The 26,542-nt window shown below is 39.1% G+C and overlaps 1 protein-coding gene across 1 annotated transcript in view; it reads right to left on the reverse strand.

The window, feature by feature from the left end:
- Window positions 1-25,569, reverse strand: part of LOC130928636 (neurexin-2-like) — a 774,303-nt gene extending 748,734 nt beyond the window's left edge. Inside the window, exon 1 of the mRNA XM_057855357.1 lies at window positions 24,908-25,569. The gene's annotated coding sequence lies outside the window, so the exon portion shown is untranslated. The remainder of the gene's footprint in view (window positions 1-24,907) is intronic.
- Window positions 25,570-26,542: the final 973 nt, after the last annotated feature.

The following is a 26,542-nucleotide window of genomic DNA, read 5'->3' on the forward strand; positions in this document are numbered from 1 at the left end:
GCATACTTAAACGGGAAGTTCAGAAGTTTTGACATCAGGCTTAATCCTCGAGTTAGCGTGGGGTTTAATTAGTCGGTGGAGTTGATTTCAACAAATTACATGTAGTTTGTTAGTTACAGTGCCTTGCAAAAGTATTCGGCCCCCTTGAACCTTGCAACCTTTCGCCACATTTCAGGCTTCAAACAAAGATATAAAATTTTAATTTTTTGTCAAGAATCAACAACAAGTGGGACACAATCGTGAAGTGGAAAAAATTTATTGGATAATTTAAACTTTTTTAACAAATAAAAAACTGAAAAGTGGGGCGTGCAAAATGATTCGGCCCCCTTGCGTTAATACTTTGTAGCGCCACCTTTTGCTCCAATTACAGCTGCAAGTCGCTTAGGGTATGTTTCTATCAGTTTTGCACATCGAGAGACTGACATTCTTGCCCATTCTTCCTTGCAAAACAGCTCGAGCTCAGTGAGGTTGGATGGAGAGTGTTTGTGAACAGCAGTCTTCAGCTCTTTCCACAGATTCTCCATTGGATTCAGGTCTGGACTTTGACTTGGCCATTCTAACACCTGGATACGTTTATTTTTGAACCATTCCAATGTAGATTTGGCTTTATGTTTTGGATCATTGTCCTGTTGGAAGATAAATCTCCGTCCCAGTCTCAGGTCTTGTGCAGATACCAACAGGTTTTCTTCCAGAATGTTCCTGTATTTGGCTGCCTCCATCCTCCCGTCAATTTTAACCATCTTCCCTGTCCCTGCTGAAGAAAAGCAGGCCCAAACCATGATGCTGCCACCACCATGTTTGACAGTGGGGATGGTGTGTTCAGGGTGATGAGCTGTGTTGCTTTTACGCCAAACATATCGTTTTGCATTGTGGCCAAAAAGTTCAATTTTGGTTTCATCTGACCAGAGCACCTTCTTCCACATGTTTTGTGTGTGTGTGGCAAACTTTAAACAAGACTTTTTATGGATATCTTTGAGAAATGGCTTTCTTCTTGCCACTCTTCCATAAAGGCCAGATTTGTGCAGTGTACGACTGATTGTTGTCCTATGGACAGACTCTCCCACCTCAGCTGTAGATCTCTGCAGTTCATCCAGAGTGATCATGGGCCTTTGGCTGCATCTCTGACCAGTTTTCTCCCTTTTTGAGAAGAAAGTTGGGAAGGACGGCCGGGTCTTGGTAGATTTGCAGTGGTCTGATGCTCCTTCCATTTCAATATGATGGCTTGCACAGTGCTCCTTAAGATGTTTAGAGCTTGGGAAATCTTTTTGTATCCAAATCCGGCTTTAAACTTCTCCACAACAGTATCTCGGACCTGCCTGGTGTGTTCCTTGGTTTTCATAATGCTCTCTGTACTTTAAACAGAACCCTGAGACTATCACAGAGCAGGTGCACTTATACGGAGACTTGATTACACACAGGTGGATTCTGTTTATCATCATCGGTCATTTAGGACAACATTGGATCATTCCGAGATCCTCACTGAACTTCTGGAGTGAGTTTGCTGCACCTAAAGTAAAGGGGCCGAATAATATTGCACGCCCCACTTTTCAGTTTTTTATTTGTTAAAAAAGTTTAAATTATCCAATAAATGTTGTTCCACTTCACGATTGTGTCCCACTTGTTGTTGATTCTTGACAAAAAAATTAAATTTCATATCTTTATGTTTGAAGCCTGAAATGTGGCGAAAGGTTGCAAGATTCAAGGGGGCCGAATACTTTTGCAAGGCACTGTATTTGTTGTTTTCAGAGCTCTGGAGTGGCTAAGCTAGCGCGAGTCAATTGGGCTGACTTAGCATGTTTAGCGTATTTGATATTATAAACAGTTGAACTTGAAATTATTCGAATTTGCAGCGCAAAGACAAAGGGCAGATAAGGCAAAACAGATACAGGACGCCTTCTGACCACGGAAGAACAAAGTGAGTGTCATACAGCTGACTGAGCAAGATTGATGCTGACAAGCAGTTGATAGTGAAGGAGATACCGTATTGCCCCGAATATAAGATGGTGTTTTTTGCATTGAAATAAGACTGAAAAAGAGGGGGTCATCTTATATTCGCAGTCTAGACATTATACCCATTCATGACGCTAGTTGGCGCCAGATAATTGAAGCGATGTTCTGTCATGACAGATCTCAGCTACTCTCAAGTTTAACCAGTTTGCATTATTTTATTGCAATATTTTCCTTATTCAGATTTGTTTCAAGACTACAGTTAGACTTCATTTTGATGGTTAATGCAGTTATTGCAATTTTGTTGTTTTATCACAATAGATTGGTTTATTTACATTTCAAATCAGAAGCCATTCATTTACAAATGTGATTGCACTTTAGTTTACATATTTAAATGTTCAGATATTAGGATTTGAATGAGGCAAAATAACATGCTTTTTCTCTCAAATATAATGTTATAATCATTTGTTTCGGATGTACTGTAATTATTTTCTGTATAGAAATTAATTTGGTGTTCAAAAAGTCTTTTTTCAAAATTGAGTCTTGAAAAAGAGGGGCTCGTCTTATAATCAGGGCTGTCTTATATTCGGGCCAAAACCTTTTCCTCGTGGGCACCGTCTGTTTGTATGACTAACACACCCAATATAAAATAAATAGCACTTATACCATATAATCTTGGGCATAAAAAAGCTATACAGACCACCTCAAGATATAAAAGAGGTGCCATTCAACTAGATGTCAATCAACATGTCATCACGAATGTTATGAAAATATTTTATAATGTTTGAAAAGTTACCTAGTGTTGCTTTAAATACTTTAAAATACTACCTGGCTGATTAAACGAACTAAAATCATACATTCGCCCAACTGTGTTTGCAAAACTGTTGACACGCAGCTACTTTATACATTTATGGAACGTTTGGATCCATTTATCGATTGATGGACATGAAGTGGCGCTGTGAGGCTGACTGAAAATAGATTCCGAAGGCACCGCTGCTCGTTTGCAACCAGTGATATTGACGATAGCCATGCAAAAAAAAAAAACGCAGCTAAAATGTGTCATTTGTGTTTCTGCTAATTAATTGGTCATCCAACCACTAGCCACTTGATTAGGCACTCTTGCAATTGAGACTATGAACTTGGTATTATGCCTAAACTAGGCTGTTTTTTTCCATGTGAAAACTACTATTTGAAAAAATATATTGTACTATCATTTTCATCAATTTCTTTTTGTGTTTCGCTGAATTTTCTATGATTTAAAGCACTTTGAATTATCATGTGTTGAATTGTGCCATACAAAAAAAAAAAATGCCTAACAAGCACAGTTTTTGCTTAAATGTCAAGATATCTCGAATACTTGCGACTAGCTGTTTTTGACTTGACTGAATATTAAGTCAGCATAATATCATAAACTCATTGGCTGCCATCAACGGCGCCAAACGTCCAATCTACAATAGGGCAAATAAGTATTTAGTCAACCACCAATTATGCAAGTTCTCCTACTTGAAAAGATTAGAGAGGCCTGTAATTGTCAACAAGGGTAAACCTCAACCATGAGAGACAGAATGTGGAAGAAAAAACAATCACATTGTTTGATTTTTAAAGAATTTGTTTCCAAATTAGAGTGGAAAATAAGTATTTGGTCACCTTCAACCATGCAAGATTTCTGGCTGTCAAAGAGGTCTAACTTCTTCTAATGAGGTCTAATGAGGCTCCACACGTTGCCTGTATTAATGGCACCTGTTTCAACTCATTATCAGTATAAAAGACACCTGTCCACAACCTCAGTCAGTCACACTCCAAACTCCACTATGGCCAAGACCAAAGAGCTGTCGAAGGACACCAGAGACAAAATTGTCTCACAAGTTAACATTGAAATTTTAGACAGCTTTCTTATCCCTTCAATTGAAAATATGTTTGGGGATAATGAAATCATTTTCCAAGATGACAATGAAACTTGTGCATTTATGAAAGATTTAACCACAGCCATCTCCCCAGTGCCTTTGCCTGACATGCAGCCCCATATAATCAAGGACTGAGAGAATTTTGATGTTTTCTTCAGGCAGTCATCTTTGTAAATCTCACTGGAATGGCACCGAACAAAAGTTCCAGCATCATCACCTTGTCCAATGCAGATTCTTGACTCTTGACAAGGTGATGTTTACATTGAAATTTTAGACAGCTTTCTTTTCCCTTCAATTGAAAATATGTTTGTCATTTTCCAAGATGACAATGCATCCCGCCACAGAGCTAAAACTGTTAAAGCATCCCTTGGAGAAAGACTCATCCGGTCAATATCATGGCCTGCAAATAGCCCAGATCTCAACCCTATTGAAAACCTGTGGTGGAAATTTGTAAGATATGCTTGATCGTATGACCATTATACTCTACGAGTTATACAAGTTTGCTCTCCCACTGCTATTATACGCGCTCTCCCAAGCTACTATGAAGAATACAGTTTTAGCCCATAATCAGGGGCTTACATTTTTATTGCCGGCAATTGCTCACATTCTGCTGATAAATAGATACACACACATATGTTGATTCATCACACAACGTCTCAGTATTTTTCCACCAAGCTACTTCAAGTACAAATGTGTGTTCAAAACAAAGTTATCTTGCTCGCTCAAGAGTGTGACTGTTAATTTAATCAATGAGTGTGACTTAATTTAATCAATGACTAGAAAAAGGAACTTACCCGATCGAAACTGCCACGTTGGACAACAGTGTTGTAACTATATTCTGCCCAGCAACAAGCCCTCAATAAAAGTCAGCAGCGCGGGGAGCTCTGAGAGATACTTTGATGAGACGCTCTTAGTCACGTTGCCCGATTTCAGAGCTCTCCCCAAACTGCAGTTGGTAAAAGTCTACTCTCCGACTCCTGACTCCTTGTGTCCTGCCTTTGTCACCTCGCTCTGGGTCAACAGCTAAATTGAAGAAGGGGTTTTAGACCCAACAAAATTGAATTTAAAAAATCGTCCACAGCAAGGCTCCGAACTGCAAGGATGATCTGGCAACTGCCATCAACGAGAGTTGGCACCAAATTGATGAAGAATAATCATCAAGTCCATGCCTCAGAGACTGCAAGCTGTCATAACAGCCAGAGGTGGTGCAACTAAATAAGAGATGTGTTTCGATTGGTATTTCTTTGTTTGTTTCTAATGATTCCATATATTTTTACTCAGAATGGAGTGATTCTATATTTATTTCCCTGCACTTGCTCTATAAAAGTAACATTTACTGACCACCTCAATGTTTTATTCATTTCTTTTAGTGTTTCTGAATGCTAAAGAGTTCTACTTTTGAACTAATTCATCATTTTTTCAAGCTTTTTTAGCAGAGTTTGTTCTACATAATAAAATATCTGAGTGAGTGCTCGTCCCAGACTGGTGATTCCATACTTTTTGCTACGATGGCATATGTGATCCTATCAATACAGTACAGTGTAGCAAATTGGGCGCTATCTGCTGGCAAAAATGTGCATTGCAGGAACAGGTCTATTTATGGCGATAATGACGATAGGCATGTCGAATGTTGAAAGTTTTATATTGTTTTGGCGATATATATGGAAGGTGCGCCTGCTGGGGGCTGATGGCGTCTGACAGAAGCATGGAGGTCAACGTCAGACAGAAAGAGCTCCTCTCCTCTGCTTATCTCGCTGATAGCAAGTCATAGCCCCCGACTCCATTGGAGCGAAAGCCTGAAAGCTCAAAACCGTCACTCTCTCCCCTCTGACTCCGGGAGGGAGCGGAGGATGTGCTGGCCTTTGGAAAGGCAAACTTGTAATCTGATAATTAACAATCTGCTAAATTTCTCAAAAGGAAAACAGTCATGAGAAATGTCTGCCTCGTGCCCGTGAGTCGGATGACCTTTTGCCGAGGCTGCGGTGGCAGGCGAGGCGACTCACTTAGAAGCATTTAATTAGCTCCGCTCACGGCTGTGTGTGCTGCCAAGGAGATGCGGTGGGAGGAGGAGAGCCATCGCTGAAAAATCTACATTCGATCACTCCAACTTGACAACTGGCTTTACGTAATTGTTGCAACAATCTATAAAAGGCCATCGAAACCGAACCGTGTGTCAATAAATCATACGGGACTCATTGGCTGCCCATGACGGCGCGAGACGTCCAATCCATGAGCGTTTATTTCGGATAAATGTCGGCACTAGGAGGCTTAACGGCAGCATTTGTATGCAAATATGTGTTTAAGTGTGTCTGCCCTTGTGGGAAGGTTTAATGAAGGAAGCGAGCTCGGGCGGTAGGTGACATTCAGTGACTGTGTAACCTCGGCGGATAGGTTCGACGATGCCATTTTTGAATTTTAATTGCTTTCCTTGCTTTCCACCCTTGCCAGTCGCACCAAATATGACAATACGGGAACTAGAAACGTCATACAAAAATAAACATTCTGTTTTGTTGTCGTTTCTTTGCTAGTCTACATCTAGTCTACTATAGACAAGTTTCCGAGGTAGAGCCGCTTTACTTCTGCATTTTATGTGATCTATGTCAAAATCACACAGATGAAAAAACAGGGTCCGCTTTAACTAAAACAGCCCAAAAACATTTATAGATTTTCATATTTTAATGACGTTAGCATGCAAACAATGACAGAAGGAGGAAAAATAATTAAGTGAACCCTCTGCCTAAGGAGACCTAAAGAGCAATTGAAATCAATTTTTACCAAACAATTCAAGTCGGGTGTGTGCCCAATCACTGATAAGTGGTTTAAAGCTGCCCTGCCCACTATAAAAAACACACCTGGTAAGAACTGTCTTTATATGACGCACTGTCTGATAAGCATTATGGCTTGGTAAAAAGAGCTGATCAAGCAGCGATGAAGGAATGTTGATTTGTACAAAGCTGTGAAAGGAAGCAAAACCATCCCTAAAAGTCTGGATGTTCATCAATCGACAGTCAGAGAAGTTGTCTACAAATGAAGAGAGACAAAGGTGACGCCAATAGTTCAGCGCAGAATACTCAGAGGTAAAAAAAGAACCCGAGAGTGTCTGCTAAAGACTTACAGAAATCACTGGAACAGTCGAATATGTGCACACATCAACTATATGTAAAACTATGGCCATGAATGGTCTTCATGGGAGGAAGCCACTGCTGTCTAAAAAAATGTTTAATGTTTGGAAAAAGGCACTTGGACACTCCACAATTTTGGCAAAATATTTTGTGGACTGATGAAACCAAAGTTGACTTGTTTGGGAGTAACACACAACGTCATGTGCGGAGGAAAAATGGAACAGCTCACCAACATCAACACCTCATCCCCACCGTGAAGCATGGTGGAGGGCGCATCATGATTTGGGAATGTTTTGCTGCCTCAGGGCCTGGACAACTTGCAATCATTAATGGAAGAATGAATTCAAAAGTTTATCATGATGTTTTGCAGGAAAACCCGAGGCTGTCTGCAACAAGACAAGTATCCAAGACACAGGAGTAAATCAACTTCAGAATGGTTTCAGAAGAACAAAATACATGTTCTGGAGTAGCCAAGTCAAAGTCCAGACTTGAACCCCATTGAGATGCTGTGGCATGACCTAAAGACAGCGATTCATGCCAGACAACCCAGGAATCTGACTGAACAACAGCGGTTTTGTCGAGAAGAATAGTCCAAGATTAGTCCTGATCGATCTGCCAGACTGATTTGCAGCTACAGGAAGCGTCTGGTTGAAGTTATTGCTGCCTTCGTCAATATATGTAAAATAAACGCTAACTGCATGGTTTCTTTGCTTTAAACCAAAAATCAAGACTGTTTTACGTCCATATCTATGAAGAATTCGGTGATTTAAGCATTTATTCACGCGAATTTTCGCCAGAAAAGCTCCTGTTACGCCAGCCGGCCGCTAGCATCTTTCGCTAACAGTATATAGTGTATAATGATAATAAAGGGCTATTCTATATTAAGTTGTGATTGGATATAGAATTTATTGATTATCTTTTTACATATTATTTATAATTGATTCTGCAGGTTTTCCTCAAGTATTAAGTTTCTGATGTTAAATTGAGTGATTTATTAGCTGTTGAAAACTTGCAGTAAACACAAAAAATTAAGTTGCTATTTTGGTCAAAAACATATATGTGAAATATTGCTGTTGATCCTGAAAATATAGGTGATTATCTCTGCATTTGGCGATTTTTGTGCATCCAGTGTAAAATCTGAGACTTTCATAGTCATTTTAAGTTGTGTTATACTAATATAAAAAATATTAAACGGGATTTTATAAGGGAACGACTATGAATTTTTTATGCCGCTGCTCACGGAGACTCATATATGGCGAGGGTAGATGCCTGTTTTGGTTTTAGGTCGGTAGCAGCTTTGGTTGTGTAAATATTTAAATTTGAAGTTTTTGAAAATAGGCCCTCAATGAATCGGCCCTGTTTCCCGTGTCATGTCAATAGGTTATGAAGTCTATGGCATATCCTGAGTTTTAAAGCACATCCTTAACTTATTTTCTGCAGTTGTTTTTTATTTCAAGCGTATGGCGAGGTAGATCCACACTGACGCTGTTCAAAATATTCCACGTCCAACCATATACGTAGGCACTTCCAGGAGTTCACACACAGTACAGAAAGTCTCGGAGTCTCACCTACGTCGTGCTGAATCCATTTTCGGCGATTCTGTGGGTTCTTGTGGTTTAATTTTTCAGTTTTAACTTTGTCAGCACACTGCTTACTTTAACCGCAATTTAAGTTGGAAGCAGAAATTTTCCAAGATGGCGCCGTCCATGTTTCGCTCAGGAAACTTGCCAATTGGTGTCAGCAGCAAAACCAACGAATGACGTCTTCTCTTCCCACTTACACATTCCGAGGCTCTACGGGGAAGAGCGCTGCCAGATTAGCATATCCAATTGTAGAGAAAGCTAATCCGTCCAAATATAATTTAGCACGAGGGGATCCGGCATGAAAGGCGACAACCTTCCTCGCCCGAATTTGGAGGAGGTGAGATGAATGAAGGAACGTCTATGATAGACATCTTTTCCATTTCGGGCAGCCGCTTTGAATTGAGCTAATCCGACAAAGTGTGCAAATGAAAAGCTTGTCGCCGATGAAGAATCTTGAAATAATAACTTTAAAAAAAACACACACACACAGAGATATAGACCTTTTTGATTTGGCCGCGGAGGGAAATTTGCTCAAATCAAAGAGATTAGCGCCAAGAGATATGGATTATGTTTGACTTTCATGCTCAGTCAGTCTCTTTCCCTTCACATCAGGATGTTAAGAACTCACCGTTTCACACGGGAGATGCAGATAAGACGCACGTGGCGCTCAGTCAAATCTACCTGAAATCTAAATTCAGCTCAGCAAAGGCTTACCGGTTCTCGGGCCTATTAGAAGAATTCCCATTTGCAAATGAAACACTTCAGACGGCGTAAACATCCTGGCGCGTCGGGACCGATTACGGCTCCGTTTCGAGCGATGCGATCGCCGTCGGCCGGAGGTGACCGTAAAGCATTTATGATCGTTGTGAATGTGTTAATGCGAGAGGCCGTTTAGCGGCGGAATGATGCTTAATGGCCTTTGCTAAGTGGACAACGCCGCTTGGTCGGCTTCATCGCTATCAGCTGTTACAGCCGACGCCCTCTGTGCTTTTATTAGGTTTTGCAGGCACTCTTTTGGCTGTACCCAAGCAAAAGCTATATAAATGCTAACAAAAGACCATTGATTTTGTTTTTCTCTGCGCGCGTGTGTGTGTGTGATACATCAATCTCATTAACATGTTGCGTGCGGGGCAAATGCTCTGATCCAAATAGCCTCCTGAGCAAAATAACGTAGTGTAGTAAACGCCGGTGTCCATGATATGCAATCATCGAAGCCTATTACAGCACTAAAGCGAGACCCTCGTAAACAAAGTGGAGGAAGATGGGAAGAACACACTTTACAACATGACAAACTAACCACACCGCAAGTCGGAATCCAGACCGTTTTATGTCCAAATCGATGAAGAATTCAGGGATTTAAGCATTTATTCACAATAATTTTCACCAGAAAAGCTCTGTTTACGTCAGGCGGCCGCTAGCCTCATTCGCTAACAGAGTAGCATTGTACTTCGACCATATACGTAAAATAAACGCTAACTGCACAGTTTCTTTGCTTTTAACCAAGAATCGAGACTGTTTTACGTCCATATCTTTTTAAGAATTCGGCGATTTAAGGATTTATTCACGAGAATTTTTGCCAGAAAAGCTCTGTTTACATCAGGCGGCAGCTAGCATCATTCGCTAACAGAGTAGCATTGTACTTTAACATATTTACATAAAGTAAACACGAACTGCACAGTTTCTTTGCTTTTAACCAAGAATTGAGAGTGTTTTTTGTCCATATCTTTAAAGAATTCAGGGATTTAAGCATTTATTCGAAAAGCTCTGTTTACGCCAGGCGGCTGCTAGCCTCATTCGCTAACAGAGTGGCATTGTACTTCGACAATAAACGTAAAATAAACGCTAACTGCACAGTTTCTTTGCTTTTAACCAAGAATCGAGACTGTTTTACGTCCATATCTTTTAAGAATTCGGCGATTTAAGGATTTATTCATGAGAATTTTTGCCAGAAAAGCTCTGTTTACATCAGGCGGCAGCTCGCATCATTCGCTAACAGAGTAGCATTGTACTTTGATATATTTACATAAAATAAACACGAACTGCAGTTTCTTTGCTTTTAACCAAGAATTGAGAGTGTTTTTTGTCCATATCTTTAAAGAATTCAGGGATTTAAGCATTTATTCGAAAAGCTCTGTTTACGCCAGGCGGCTGCTAGCCTCATTCGCTAACAGAGTGGCATTGTACTTCGACAATAAACGTAAAATAAACGCTAACTGCACAGTTTCTTTGCTTTTAACCAAGAATCGAGACTGTTTTACGTCCATATCTTTTAAGAATTCGGCGATTTAAGGATTTATTCATGAGAATTTTTGCCAGAAAAGCTCTGTTTACATCAGGCGGCAGCTCGCATCATTCGCTAACAGAGTAGCATTGTACTTTGATATATTTACATAAAATAAACACGAACTGCAGTTTCTTTGCTTTTAACCAAGAATTGAGAGTGTTTTTTGTCCATATCTTTAAAGAATTCAGGGATTTAAGCATTTATTCGAAAAGCTCTGTTTACGCCAGGCGGCTGCTAGCCTCATTCGCTAACAGAGTGGCATTGTACTTCGACAATAAACGTAAAATAAACGCTAACTGCACAGTTTCTTTGCTTTTAACCAAGAATCGAGACTGTTTTACGTCCATATCTTTTAAGAATTCGGCGATTTAAGGATTTATTCATGAGAATTTTTGCCAGAAAAGCTCTGTTTACATCAGGCGGCAGCTCGCATCATTCGCTAACAGAGTAGCATTGTACTTTGATATATTTACATAAAATAAACACGAACTGCAGTTTCTTTGCTTTTAACCAAGAATTGAGAGTGTTTTTTGTCCATATCTTTAAAGAATTCAGGGATTTAAGCATTTATTCGAAAAGCTCTGTTTACGCCAGGCGGCTGCTAGCCTCATTCGCTAACAGAGTGGCATTGTACTTCGACAATAAACGTAAAATAAATGCTAACTGCACAGTTTCTTTGCTTTTAACCAAGAATCGAGACTGTTTTACGTCCATATCTTTTAAGAATTCGGCGATTTAAGGATTTATTCACGAGAATTTTTGCCAGAAAAGCTCTGTTTACATCAGGCGGCAGCTAGCATCATTCGCTAACAGAGTAGCATTGTACTTTAACATATTTACATAAAGTAAACACGAACTGCACAGTTTCTTTGCTTTTAACCAAGAATTGAGAGTGTTTTTTGTCCATATCTTTAAAGAATTCAGGGATTTAAGCATTTATTCGAAAAGTTCTGTTTACGCCAGGCGGCTGCTAGCCTCTTTCGCTAACAGAGTAGCATTGTACTTCGACAATACACGTAGAATTTATTCACAATATTTTTCGCCAGAGAAGCTCCGTTTACGCCAGGCGGCCGCTAGCCTCATTCGCTAACAGTATATAGTGTATAATGATTATAAAGGGCTATTCTATTCTATAATAAGTTGTGATTTTATATACAATTTATTAATAATCTATTTACATTATTTGTAACTGATTCTGCATGCTTTCCTCAAGTATTAAGTTTCTGAAGTTAAATTGAGTGATTTATTAGCTGTTGAAAACGCAGAAAAATAAAAAATAAAAAGTTGCTGTTTTGGTCAAAAACTTATATGATGTGTTAAATATTGCTATTGATCCTGAAATTATAGGTGATTATCTCTTCATTTGGTGATTTTTGTGCATCTAGTGTAAAATATGAGACTCCTATAGCCATTTTAATTTGTGTTATATAAAAAATAATCTGGATTTATAAGGGAACGACTTTGAATTTTTGATGCAGCTGCTCATAGAGACTCCTATATTTTGGTTTTAGGTCAGTTGCAGCTTTGATTTGAAAATATTCAAATTTGAAGTTTTTGAAAATAGGCCCCCTACGAATCGGCCCCGTTTCCTGTGTCATGTCAATAGTTTATAAAGTCTGTGAAAGGTGCAACAATTAATTGATGTATCGACAACTATTTGGATAATCACTTAATCGTTTAAGTTCTTCACCTTAAACTAGTCTAAATTCTTGATTTTGTAACGTACGTATAACTTCTCAGTTGTAAATATTATCCGATTTCCTCATTATATTATTGTCAAGTCAAAGTAGGACATGAACAAAAATATTCTTTTACTTTGGAAAACAGCAATTTACATTACTGCAAATTTTCGGACGTCTTATTGTCGAAACTAGCTAGGGCTGCAGCTATCGATTTTTTTAGTCGTCGATTAATCGATGAACTAGTTTGCTTAATTAATCGAGTAATCGGATAAGGAACATAAAAACATAAAATTCCTGAGCTGAGCCCAAAATGCGAATTAAAAAAAGAATAATAAATGAGGATCTAAGAACAACATAAGAATAATTGGCTAACTTGCATAGCAAAGGTCCGCTAGCCTAAATGCTATAAAATGCCAAGTTTTTTTTACAATGCTCTTAAATGGATTCACGGATAGAAAAACTTGTAGTTCTAAAAAAGATAAACGTTATCATGAGTTAAAATAATTTGATATTGAACCCCGTCTTGATGTTGTCGTTTTTTTATACAATTTGCAAAATTTGTTTAACTAGTAGCTCGGCATTGTTGTTGACGTCGCAGGGCGGTGAAGTCACATGGTTACACTGCCAAGCTTCCAGAGTGTGACTCTCGCGACACTAAGATGTCATCCAGGATTTCCCCTACATATAAGAGATTGTGGCGCACCGCCACACCAAAATAAAAGCCGCCACGCCTTGCAAATGTGATGTTTTTTATTTTTGTTTTTAACATTTTTCAAGGCCATTTCAAGCTAGCGGCAGCCGAGTGTGAAGGGTTCAGCGACAACCTATTCATTGTGTATTGTAATGTCCGTAACCAACCCTTAATGAGCATGACAGTACTGTTGATATTTCACAAAACAAGCAGCAAAAGCAAAAGGAAGAGGAAAGACAGGATGAGACGAGAGTAGGACAAAACTAGTGTTCTGCCAAAATGTGCTACACCTGTGAAATGTCCTACAAGAGGCAAATTTGACATCCAAAGTATTATCCTGCGCTTTCAGCTTGTTTTGTTTTAGATGCATAGACAGAACATACTAAAGATGCCTTCAGAAAATACTTAAATGTAGTAATATCAAATAAGGGTGGTTTAAATCCGCTACATGACTAACGTGGTCAACAGATCAACAATCTGCTTTAAAGCTACCGCAAGAAAACACAATGCTTAAAAGTATGCGAGAAAACACATGCAAAAAGTAATTTGAGGCAATGATAAGGTAATACAACACAAATAGTAAGTACTCACCGCTTTTAGTGTCGACATCTCGTAGGACAAATGTACTAAACCGGTAAGGTTCATCGAGTGACAGTGACAAACTACATCATCAACCCGAGCGTCCATTGCATGCATAAAACATGGCGCCTAAGGTCAAAACATGTACTAAATATTACAGATTATTAAATCAAAGACAATATTCCCAACCAGCATGAATTCATTCCCACACAATTTCTAAAGAAATTTTATTTGTGCTAGTGTCGATTGAATGAGCAAAAATTAAGACTTTTTTTCTTCTTTCTTCTTTTTTTAACCAGACTGAGCGATGGACTGCCCATCTGCTAAGTCCGTCAGCTATTCTTCCTCATTAAAGAACGCGATCGGTGTTGTTCCACTGCCACGTGCTTCCGTGATCAATTCCTCTATCACTCAGCCAGGAGTGGATCAATCTTCCTCTATTTTATTTTTTTTTCACCAGCATCTAATTGGTCACATGGCCTGGCGAATGTAAAGGGAAAGTTTTCATGAAAGGAGTCTGTTTGCAAGCTGTCAGAGACAGCTTTACAGTAATGCTTTTTGGGACAGGAATGCAAACTTGGGGAAAATGATTTACCGCTTTCCATCTCAAGTGTTGTACTCTATAGTACATTGAAAAATAATAATGGGTATTTGTGTAAATTTGTGCAAAAATGGTACTCAAGTAAGAGTCACGTTACTTCAAAATAATATTACTAAAGTCTAATTGATTCAAGTACAAGTAAAAAAGTATTCGGTGAAAAGCAGTGTTGTTTATGTCAACGATGACGACTACGAAAATATTTGGTCAACGAGCACTTTTTTCATGACAATGGTGAGACGATAACGAGCTAAAAACGTGTTTTGGGAGACTAAAACATAACGAGATGTATGACGAGATGACAACGAGATGAAAATGCGCACTAGTTTTTGTCACATGTTCACAATATGTGACATTTTTTTGAGTAGTTAGCCTGCATCGGAGCAGTGTCTTGTTGTGTCACTCATGTGACTTGCTGCGCCCCCCCCCAAACTCACCCACAAGTGTCCTCTCCAGAGCCCCCATTCCTTGTTTTGAAACCACACACGGGAAGGTTGTCTTCTTGGCAAGGGAGAATATGCAATGTTGTTTTAGCCTTTAAAGGTCTGTGCTGAGTGATCATCACACACTCAATGTAACTCGTAGCATTAGCATAGCATTCACATTAGCATTAGGCTATTGCTAACGCTCTTAAACTCTCGGACAACTTTTTTTACATCCAGCATCCAGGTGAGTATTATTAATTGAAAATAATGTGTTTTCCTGCTGAGTGTGTATTATCACAAAATAGCCGGAACTTGGAAACATTCTTCTATTTATTTTCGGAATGAAACTTTCGAATTTTATAAATGAAAATATTCGGTAAATGTTGAGTTTTCCCTCAAGAAAAACTAGATGGAGACAAACACATTTTGAAATGACTAAAATATGACGAAGACTAGTAAGCAGGGTTTGATTTGTGCCGGATCCTGCCGGAACAAGATCCGGCACCTCTTTATTTTGCCCTCCCTGTGCTCCGGGACATGTTTGGGCAGATCCGGCACCTCTAGTGTATAGGAAATAATAATAATATAAAACTTTTTTTTTTTTTTTTTTTTTTTATGTATAATAATATGTATTAATTCATTTACAGAACAAATCCCAAGGATTGCATGTTGTTTATAAAAAAATTAATGTCGGAGATTTGTTGATGCACTGAAAAGCTGGACCGACAAATCACGCCCCTGACATTTAAAAAAAAAAAAAAAAACTGGAAATTTGCAGCATCTGGGGAGCAAGCAGCCAGATCCAAACGATGTTTCAACATGCCAAAAAGACAGTTGCATTTATTGTCTTTTTTAAAAAGAATGAAGATGGTTCAAAACAAGTCAGAAAAGCAACAACTGGCAATGAGGACAGTTGCAGCGATCATGCTAACAGGCTAAACGGGTTAAACGCAAAGAAACCGTACAGTTAGCGTTTATTTTACGTATATGATGAAGTACCATGCTACTATGTTAGTGAATGGTCTACAGTCATGTGAATTTGCATATTAAGCTAAATGTTTAGTTTCAACCGTTTCCAGATTTAACATTTAAATTTGGTATTTAGATATATATTTAGGATTTACATTTAAGATACCCTAATTTTCGGACTATAAGCCGCTACTTTTTTCCCTCATTTTGAATCCTGCGGCTTATAGTCCAGTGTGGCTTATTTGTTGATTTATTTGGGTCAATAGGTAACACTTTATTTGACAGCGGCATCATAAGACTGTCATAAGAACATAATAATTATGACATGACACTATCATGGGCATTACAGAATGCTTATGACAGATGTCAATATGTGTCATGTGGCATATTATGTCACTAAATCCATTTATGTCCAGGTCAGATCTTTTACGTCCATTCAAAAGTGAGATAATTTGCTGGGTGACACTAACCGACATCTATTATAAGCATTCATTAATACTTATGACAGTGTCATGTAATAATTATGACTGTCTTATGACAGTATTATGACACCACTATCTAAGAAAATGTTACCAAATACCATAACTAGCAATTAATGAAACAACTGGAACAGTAACTGAAGAAATAATTAGCACAGAACATGAATTTTAATTGTTATTTACATCTGTAGTGCCGCAATGCATGCTAGGAGGCATGTTGGATGACAACAGTGTTGACAGCAGGTGGCAGCAGAGGTTGACTGTCTCCCCCAAGGGAGCAGTGATGGCCAAATGAAGATTTTTGAAACAATAAGGCTTTGCAGCCAATTGGTTCAAAGCTTCATGGTGGTTCATTTGGTTTCATGACAGTCTTATAATGCCTTTGTCAAATGAAGTGTTACCAGTTAATATCGTTTGGTGTAAATATCCCACAATACAATGAGGACAACTGCGGCTTATAGTCCAGTGCGGCTTATCTATGAACAAATGCCGTTTTCATGTCAAATTTGGTGCCTGGCGGCTTATAGTCAGGTGCGCCTTATAGTCCAGAAATTACAGTATACATTTAACATTTAGATTTTATATTAAACATTTGGATTTAAGATATAAATTTAACATTTAGATTGAAGATCTATATTAAACATTTAGATTTAAGATATGAATTTAGGATATAAATTTAACATTTACATTTAAGATTTCAATTAAATATTTAGTTCTGGATTTAAACATTAAGCTCCAATACTTATTATTTAAAAATAAATATTGAAGTTGCTAAATAATGTTGTAAATGCGCAAAAAAAAAAACTGACTGAAATTTTTACACCACATTTTAAACACTGTGTGGGACTAAATGTGAGAAAATGTCGTAATTTTCAGCATGAGCTGCTTTACAAACGGCGTCCCATAAATCAGTTCCATGTGTAAAGAAGAAAATTCCTGCGAATAAATGTTTCAATCACGCATGCATGGTACGAAAAATATATTTACCTTGAATCCTCGAACAAATCACTCCTGAGACAATCCTTCCTATTTGTATGCGGTACAGCTTTCGTAGTTAAATCCAATCGTAAGTAAATCCGAGCTGAAATCCGACATGAGCGTGTGCCATCTTCGGCTTTTACTAAATGATGCTCGGCCTCCTCTGATAAGGCGTGACGCAAAGAATGAAGAAGTGTCACGTCAATAGATTTTTGAAGTCTATGACCACCACTCACTGCAAGCGACTGGGCACCATTCCCTCAGCCGACACAGAATCTCAGCTGTCACGCCATTTTGTCATGAGCAATGTGAGGGAAGAAGACAAGGGAGGTATTATTTATTAATAGTCAGTCTCCCCAAAGCTCTGTAAAACATCTTGTTGAGCTCCCCGAGGTGGGCGCTGTGCTTCAAAGCAATTAAAAGCGAGGCTGCGAGCGGAGGGAGGCGGCGAGTGAAAAAGACACAAGACCACGGGTCCGTTCTTGCTTTATTAAAAGGCCCGAGAAAGCCCAAGGATAAGCTCGTACATCTCTGGAGGCTTAAAGAGTAAATGTCCATACTTCCGAGTAGCAGGTGACCTCTTTCGCTCAATTCGCTGTTGATTTTAAGAGGATTCTACCTTATCCTAATGACAGAGAGGACGAGAAGTCAACTGGTTTTGTTTGTGGAGGACATTTATGTTAAGAAATTTATCGAAAGACATGAGAGTTCTATCTTGTGCTTTCTGTCATTTTTTTTTCCCTCGTTCTAGTCATGCGTCCACTTGATGAACCAGCACGAAGCAAGGTTGCGCTTATATAAAGCGGCAATTTCTGTTGGATATAAAGGCGGCTTAAGAGGCCTTTAATAAAGGTAGGTTTTACATGCCTTTCAGACATTTTCTCATAAAAAGCGGGAAGAGGTTGGCGAGTAATCCTGGCTTATGGGCTTGTAAAAACCCCAATGTCCTCCTCTGACCACAATGATATGAGCATCTATCAACGGAATGCGTTTTACCCCTCGGTAGGCGACCTAGACGTGCGTCCATTTTTCCAGTTGCATATCCTCACTCGTCTTGTGTTCACACCAAGGACGTAGGTTTGCATAGGGACTGTAGGGACATAACACTACCAACTTTTCAGGATGCTTTTAAAGTGCCTACGACAGGAGGAAAAAAAAAAAAAGTCTTAAATAGCATTATTATGTGAATTAGAATCGTATTTTGAGAGGATTCGACTATATACGAGAAATTAGTTTTATAATCTGCCGTTTAGCCACGCCTACCATTATAGGGCTTTAGCGACCCCAACTAGAGCTGAAACGAGTACTCGAGCAACTCGAGTAACTCGAGTTTAAAAACTGATCCGAGTAACTTTATTCACCTCGAGTAATCGTTTATTTTGACAGCTCTAAGCATCACGTTTTGCTCGGACTACTTTTAATGCGGGACAACGCGCTGTCACGTGCGGAGAGGAAGAAGGAAAAAAAAAAAAAACTTACTGCAGCCAACAGCCGCCACAAACAACGCCGATGTTGCTAAATACTAGCCCGCACGATGCTACGTTGGTACAGGTAGCGTCTGATGCGTCTCATAGAGAACACATGTATGTTGAACTAGATGCATAATGACAGACTCAGCCGCGTCTGGGCAGCGTTAGTAAACAGCCGCCATCTTAAAACAGTACAGCGCTAAGCGCTAATAAATAAGATTAACGTTACTGTCGCTACTAGCTCACGTAACGTTAGCCCTGCGGACGGCTAGGTTTCAATTAATTATGACCACTGTGGATGCGTGGCTAACGTGTCTTACATACAGGCTTTAACATAACATAGCGTTGTGGAGTGATGAGGGTGTAAAATAAAAACTCAATAATGCTAACTATCAATTTTAGCTCAGTCGTCATTGCTGGATAAAACACCAAGTAGCACTGGTCCCTAATGTGCTCCAATACAGCCTGTATCATACATTTATTTTGAACACTGCAAAAACTCAAAATCCTATCAGGACTTACAGTTTAGACTAACTTAAAACTTAACTAGAACTTAAAAATGGCTTCACACAAATAGAAATTCAATTGAACCACGTGGGGGAAAAAATCCTAACTTTTAAGTGATGTGTGTTATCAAGCGTAACGGCATTTTTAGGTAAGAAATATATATATATATATATATATTTTTTTTTTAAATAAGATCTAAAAGTTTTTTGAGTGAAAGCAGTGAATTAGTCTTTTTTTTATTCTAGTTACATCTGAGATGCAATTGTTGGCTGTTTTCAACAATATACATCGAAAATAAAGACATTGATTGACTGAAAATGGTTCAAGATTAGATGAAATGTCTTGTTTTCTCATGTATATTCATAATTGCTCTTCACCTAAAAATATATTTGTTTTATCCGATTACTCGATTAATCGATAGAATTTTCAGTCGATTACTCGATTACTAAAATATTCGATAGCTGCAGCCCTAATATTAAAAATGCATTTATTCAGTACGACATGGGAGAATTACTCCCTAATGGTCAAAACTGTCAACTTCACCTTTAGTGTCGCACCTCCCGAACGATATTTTATGCCACCGTAGTTAGTCCGGCTTTTGTCATTTCCCTGCCCCAGCTTGGGAGAGCGTAAACAAACCATGAGGCGTGACAGCTAGCGTGACTGCTAAGCTGAACCTTGTGATGCTTCAAAGTCTATTCTCTGCTTTCGAAGCGAAAAATCACTCAAAATTACCCGGGATCTTGTCACACGGCGGCGGGGTTGTCGATTGTCTTCTCCAAACGGCAACCCGCTCAGTGGCGAGCATGTTACAGCTCGTCCCCTGCTGCGAGAGGGGAGCATGTTTGCCGGGGAAGCGGCTGGAGACTTTTTGGCCGACGTTGGAGGAGCGCATAGCTGCCACTTGGTCAACACAAATATGGCGTAAATTAATGCTCAACTACACGGCAAAGACTTAAACAGTGAGAGCGCAGTGTATAGTTTATGTGCAGCTAACAATGCAGGATGTGTCTGAGGAGAACTCTTCTACATGTCCGTCCATGATCAAACGTAAGTAAATAGTCCTTAATTTAAAGAAAGTTTGTAGTGTTTACTTTGAAATTGCTGTACTCGCGGCCATTTTTAACCCAAAGTTGCAATTTCTGATCGAGTGGAAAATTTGACAGAACACCGGGCACACGAAGAGGGCAATAAGCCGATTATAGCGCTTTCCTGGCGGGTGGGGGACAGGGGGTGCGACAAGCCGCCGGTCGTCGGCCGGGTGGCATTCTCAGTGGACAAGGAGAATGTCCACCACAAAATGCAAGCCACCTCCATATTAAAATGTGTGCCACAATCAGAGTATTTGACATCATACATAACAAGTTACAAGGGATCACTGTAATGTAAAAATACGTCAATGTCGTGGAAGTGGGGAAAACACTAAATTTGCTCATGAAACTCAGACCTGCATCAGAGTTAGCATAACGTTAAACTATGTGAACCTTCAAAACTATTGCGGTCAGGCCAGCCTCCACAAGGAACAACGTAGTCAAGGTAGCTGTCCCTCATTTGAATCATTGTTTGCATTATGTGCATTCCGGTAATTCAATTAGGTGGCTTCAGAGTGCAAGTCCCTAAATGGAGAGCTATCCAAGAATGGGTCAATTTCCACATAGACAGACATGCACACATACACACTCACACATACCCGACAGATTCATGTCAACAACATGCCACCTCCTCCACCCCCTTCAAAGAGGAGGGAGTTTAGAAAATTTTTCGGCCAGCAACAGCCACTGTAAGTAATGTAAAAAGACGTCAATGTTGTGGAAGTGGGCGAAACACCACAAATTTTGCTCATAAAACTCAGACCTGCATCAGAGTTAGCATAACATTAAACTATGTGAACTTGCTAACCTGCAAAACTAGTCCCTCATGGATCATTGTTTGCATTATGTGCATTTCGGCAACGCAGTATGGAGGCTTCAGAGTGCAAGTCCCTTTACTGAAAAAAAATGGGGAGCTATCCAAGAATGGGTCCACTTCAGGGGGACGCTGAAATGTACAGGAACATGAACTGACATGAAAAAAAATCTGAAATGAAATCACACATCAGAATTTCATGAGAGTACTTTGGTTCGAGTCTTGGGGTAGTCTAGTATGCCTCATTAATTTTTTTCCCCCCAAATCAAATTTGCATTTTACAATGAGTTCAGTTATATAGGTAATTTAGATTGCCTTCCCATATGTTGAAAGGATGCAATTGACCCTACCAGTATTCATTATGTTCAGACTTATATTTACCCCTTTCTCACTTGCTAGATGTGGTCGTCCAATTTTTCCCCCACAAACTCACGTTTGATTGGATAAATTCATAATTACTTTGGATTTTTTTTCAGCTTGGTTATCCTATACCTGTAACCTTAAATTTATCATAGATGGCAATTGATAATGCACACAAAAAATAAGTTTAATGAGTATTCGTGTAGCTTAATCGATACTGGGGACACAAATGGCACTCGATAAAAAAAATTACCCGAATTAATGTCATCTCGGTATATGTTCATAAGCATGTGCTTGAATGGTCAAACAATTGTCATTTCATCTGCATTGTGATATGTTTGTACACCTACTTGTCCATTCAAGGGCTCGCAAAGCTCAACACTGCCATCATACGGTGAGCAATGGGATGCAACTCCCGTGCTTGCAGTGATGGGGTCAAAATGAGGCTTTTTTGAAAAACAACAGGCGCAAGTCAATGTTAACTGTTTGTTGATGACTTTTAATGTATTACAGTATAGCAACAACTTCCGTGCAAAAGTACTTCGGCGCTATCAGGTGCCTAAATCTTCCCTTTCCTCGCAATCAAAGTCACAGCGAGAGGCCGCTAACGATGTCAGGTTATTTCCATCCTGCTATTACAGGGGGTGTAATTAGCTGGCACGCTATTCACTTTCCCTCATTTCCTATTGTTATTTTTTTCGAGCGCAATATGGATGAAGTGCTCACCTTTTATTTTTTTACTTAAGTGAAAGTACAGATAAAGGCGGCAAAAACTTATTTCAGTAAAAGTACAAACGTACTTGCCTCAAAATTTAGTGTAGCATTGACGTTACCGTTATTAAGTGAATTATTTTCATTATGTTCAGACTTACATTTTATTCTTTTCACTTGCTGAATGTGCCGGTCCATTTTTTCCCCCTCAAACGTACATTTGATTGGCTAATGACTTGGACCCCCCCCCCAAACACACACGGACTGACCCAACGAAAATACAACATGCCATGTCTCCTCCTCCGCCCCCTTCGAGGAGGAGAGATATTAGAAGCTTTTTTCGGCCAGCAGCAGCCACTGTAGTTAATGGAAAAAGACGGCAATGCTGTGGAAGAGGGAACACACCACTAACTTTGCTACGGAAAGTCCGACTTGTGTCAGAATTAGCATAAGATTAAACTGTGTAGGGCTGCAGCTATCGATTATTTTAGTAGTCGATTAATCGATGAACTAGTTAGTTCGAATAATCGAGTAATCAGATAAGGAACGTGAAAAATTAAAATACCTGAGCTGGGCCTCAAACGGCATAAAAAAATAAATAAAAATGAGGATCTATGTACAACAAAAGAATAATTGGCTAAATTACATAGCAAAAGTCCGCTATTTTAAATACATAGCAAAAGTCTGCTAGCTTAAATGCTATAAAATGCTAACTTTTTTGTTTTTTTACAATCTTCTTAACAAATGGTTCAGATACATATTCCCACAAAAAACAGCTAAACATACCTATAAACTAAATTACGAATGCATTGTAAAAAACATTAGCTCAAACAAAAAATTAGTTCTTAACAGGGAGCAGCTGGATTCAGCCATGTGGAATGAGGCAGACTAGAAGGCAGTGTATCCACCCAAATCAATAAAACTAAATGCAGCACTTTCAAAATAAACCACTACAACGCCACTTTAATTAAACAAATACTAGAAGCAGCAAAATTTAATTTTAATCTTTTTTTCTAATCGAATACTCGAGTTAATCGATTTATCATTGCAGCGCTAAAACTGTGTAAACTTGCTAACCTCGAGGAGGAAGCTGCTTCGAGAAGTGTCGTCCGGTATGTGATTGTGAGAAATGTCGTGAACTTTGCTGGAAACTGTGAGCGCTGGAGTCATTGGGTTGCGACCATACACTGAGATTAAGGGCGATGTAGCCCCCTCTGGTGGCAAAAAATGTCATTGCATGTAATTGACTTTCCATTGCAGTATATGAATTAAAAATTAAGAGTTTGCTGGGAAAATGTTGTCTATAATAGTTGTAAGGCATTAAAACAAACAATAAAAATGAATCAAAAATATTTTTATGATGGATCAAAATTGTTTTTCATAGATATCATGTGACTAGCACCTTAGCATCATTTGCTTTACTTAGCCAAAAGGAAGTGAGGATGCACGGGCAATCTCAAGGCTACAAGTCCATCTCCAAAGACCTGAAAATTCCTACCGTGCGCAGTGTCATCAATAACTGACCAAGAGACATAAAAAAGCCAGGCTGGAGTTTGCCAGAACTTACCTGAGAAAGCCAAAAACATTTTGGAAGAATGTTCTCTGGTCAGACGAGACAAAAGTAGAGCTTTTTGGGGAAACTGCATCAACAGAGTCTCAGAGGCCTTCAAAGAAAAGAACACGGTCCCCACAGTCAAACATGGCGGAGGTTCCCTGATGTTTTGGGGTTGCTTTGCTGCCTATGGCACTGGACTGCTTCAATGTGTGCATGACATAATGAAGTCTAAAGACCTAGTGTGAGAAAGCTGGGTCTCCCTCAGAGGTCATGGGTCTTCCAGCAGAACAATGACCCAAAACACACTTCAAAAAGCACTAGAAAATGGTTTGAGAGAAAGCACTGGAGACTTCTAAAGTGGCCAGCAATGAGTCCAACCTGAAACCCATAGAACACCTGTGGAGAGAATGGCAGTTTGGAGAAGGCACCCTTCAAATCTCAGAAACCTGGAGCAGTTGGCCAAAGAAGAATGGTCTAAAATTCCAGCTGAGCATTGGAGGAACTCCATTGATGTATACCAAAAGCGGTTGTTCGCTGTTATTTTGTCTAAAGGTTGTACTACAAAGTATTAGGCTGAGGGTGCCAAAGTTACGTCAACTTTAATCTATTTTAACTGGCTGCAAGTGTAATTTAGTTATTGCCACCACCTGTTATAGGCCACAGGTGCTTTTAATTACACAAATTAGAGAAGCATGACATGATTTTTCAAAGGGTGACAATATTTTCATCCCGCCCATTCTTGGAGTTGTGTGTAAAATGATTATGATTTCATTTTTTTTTTTTTTTCTCCATTCTCTTTCATGCTTTTTCATTGCAAGCAAAATAAATGAAGATATTACAACCAAAGCATTTGTAATAGCAATCATTTTCTGGGAGGAATTGAGCATTATCTGACAAAATTGCAGTGGTGCCAATATTTTTGGCCAGCAATGTACATATTATATACACACATAACTGGGATTTCAGTGTTAAGACAGTTGATCTAATAAATGAATTTTGTATTGAAAAACTGCAATATTGCGATTAATTATGCACCAAATGCCTTGATCTGATCAATACACATGAGGATCAAACTAAATAGAAAAAATATGGATCTTTTCAATTGGGAATATACATTTAGATGAATATGCAGTCGACATTTAATTGCAGCATTTCTTACCGGTGTCGTGACTTTTGCTGTGCAGGTTGACGGAGAGAGGGGGCAGCACATGGAAAGAAAATACTTCTCCCGTCCATGACATCCACCAAACGTGACTTAGTTGACGCTGACCTAACTTCGCGTAAAATCGCGTAAAAAGACTTAGAAACAAACCAAAAAAGCACGCCAAACAAACATCTCGCGAATTGACTTCATTTTTCTTCAGAAAGTGTCGTCGTGGATATCGTATATTCATTACAATATTTATAGATGTTCATTGAATCCTCTCATTGTGGAGAAACTGATTGCAAGCAACTATCAGGTGCATACTCCCACCTACTGTACAAGAGTGTGCAGCACCTATCTGAAGGCGCGGTTTTCTCACTCACGTTGTTTTATTGGTCAGTTCACCTGCTTAACACGTGTTGCTGCCTCTAGTGCTCAATTACGGTATCGTTGCACGGGGCAGATGGATTGCGCAGGAGGCATGAAAACTTAACGAGCAATTCACTATGAGAAAAACAAACAGCAGGGCCGAAAACCAAATGTGGTATTTGCCATTTGGCAAAATCCATTTTGCCATGTGGCACTTTTTTTGCCATGTAGCAAAATGGAATTTGCCATGTGGCAAAATAGATTTTGCCATGTGGCATTTTTTTTGCCATGTGGCATTTATTTTTGCCATGTGGCTTTTTTTTTTTTTTTTTTGCCATGTGGCATTTCTTTGCCATGTAGCAGAATGGATTTTGCCAAGTGGCATTTTTATTTGGCCATGTGGCATTCTTTTTGCCATATGGCAAAATGAATTTTGCCATGTGGCATTTTTTTGCCATGTGGCAAAATGGATTTTGCCATGTGTTTTTTTTTTTTTTTGGTTTTTTTTTTTTTTTTTTCCCCCATGTGGCAAAATGGATTTTGCCATGTGGCTTTGTTTGTTTTTTGCCATGGGGCAAAATGGATTTTGCACTGTGGCATTTTTTTGCCATGTGGCAAAATAGATTTTGCCATGTGGCATTTTTTTTTTTTTTTTTTTTGCCATGTCGCATTTTTTGCCATGTGGCAAAATGGATTTTGCCATGTGGCATTATGGATTTTGCCATGTGTTTTTTTTTTTTTTTTTCCCCCATGTTTTTTTCCCATGTGGCAAAATGGATTTTGCCATGTGGCTTTTTTTTTTTTTTTTTTTTTTTTTTTGCCATATGGCCAAATAGATTTTGCCATGTGGCATTTTTTTTGCCATGTGGCAAATGCATTTTGGTTTGTGGAGGTGTATATGGCATTTTTGGGGGGGTTTATGGCTGTTTTGCAGGTCATACACGTCCATGCCATTGACGACTATGCACGTCCAAATCTTCCCTTCATTTTAAATGGCAGAAAAACATGTGTGGCTGTGATTTTTGACTATACACTTTAAACTAGAGAACACTGACATTCAACTGCCACCCAAGTAAGGCTCTGCCAGTGACGGCTATTCACGTCCAAATTTTCCATTCAGTTTAAATGGCAGAAAAACGTGTGGCTGTGATTTTTGGGGAAAAAATACTACATAGCAAAATCCATTTTGCCACATGGCCAAAAAAATGCCACATGGCAAATTAAATTTTGCGACATGGCAAAAAAATGCCACATGGCAAAAAAATGCCACATTGCAAAATC

This window comes from Corythoichthys intestinalis, chromosome 13 (assembly GCF_030265065.1).
Source record: "Corythoichthys intestinalis isolate RoL2023-P3 chromosome 13, ASM3026506v1, whole genome shotgun sequence".
NCBI lineage: Eukaryota > Metazoa > Chordata > Actinopteri > Syngnathiformes > Syngnathidae > Corythoichthys > Corythoichthys intestinalis.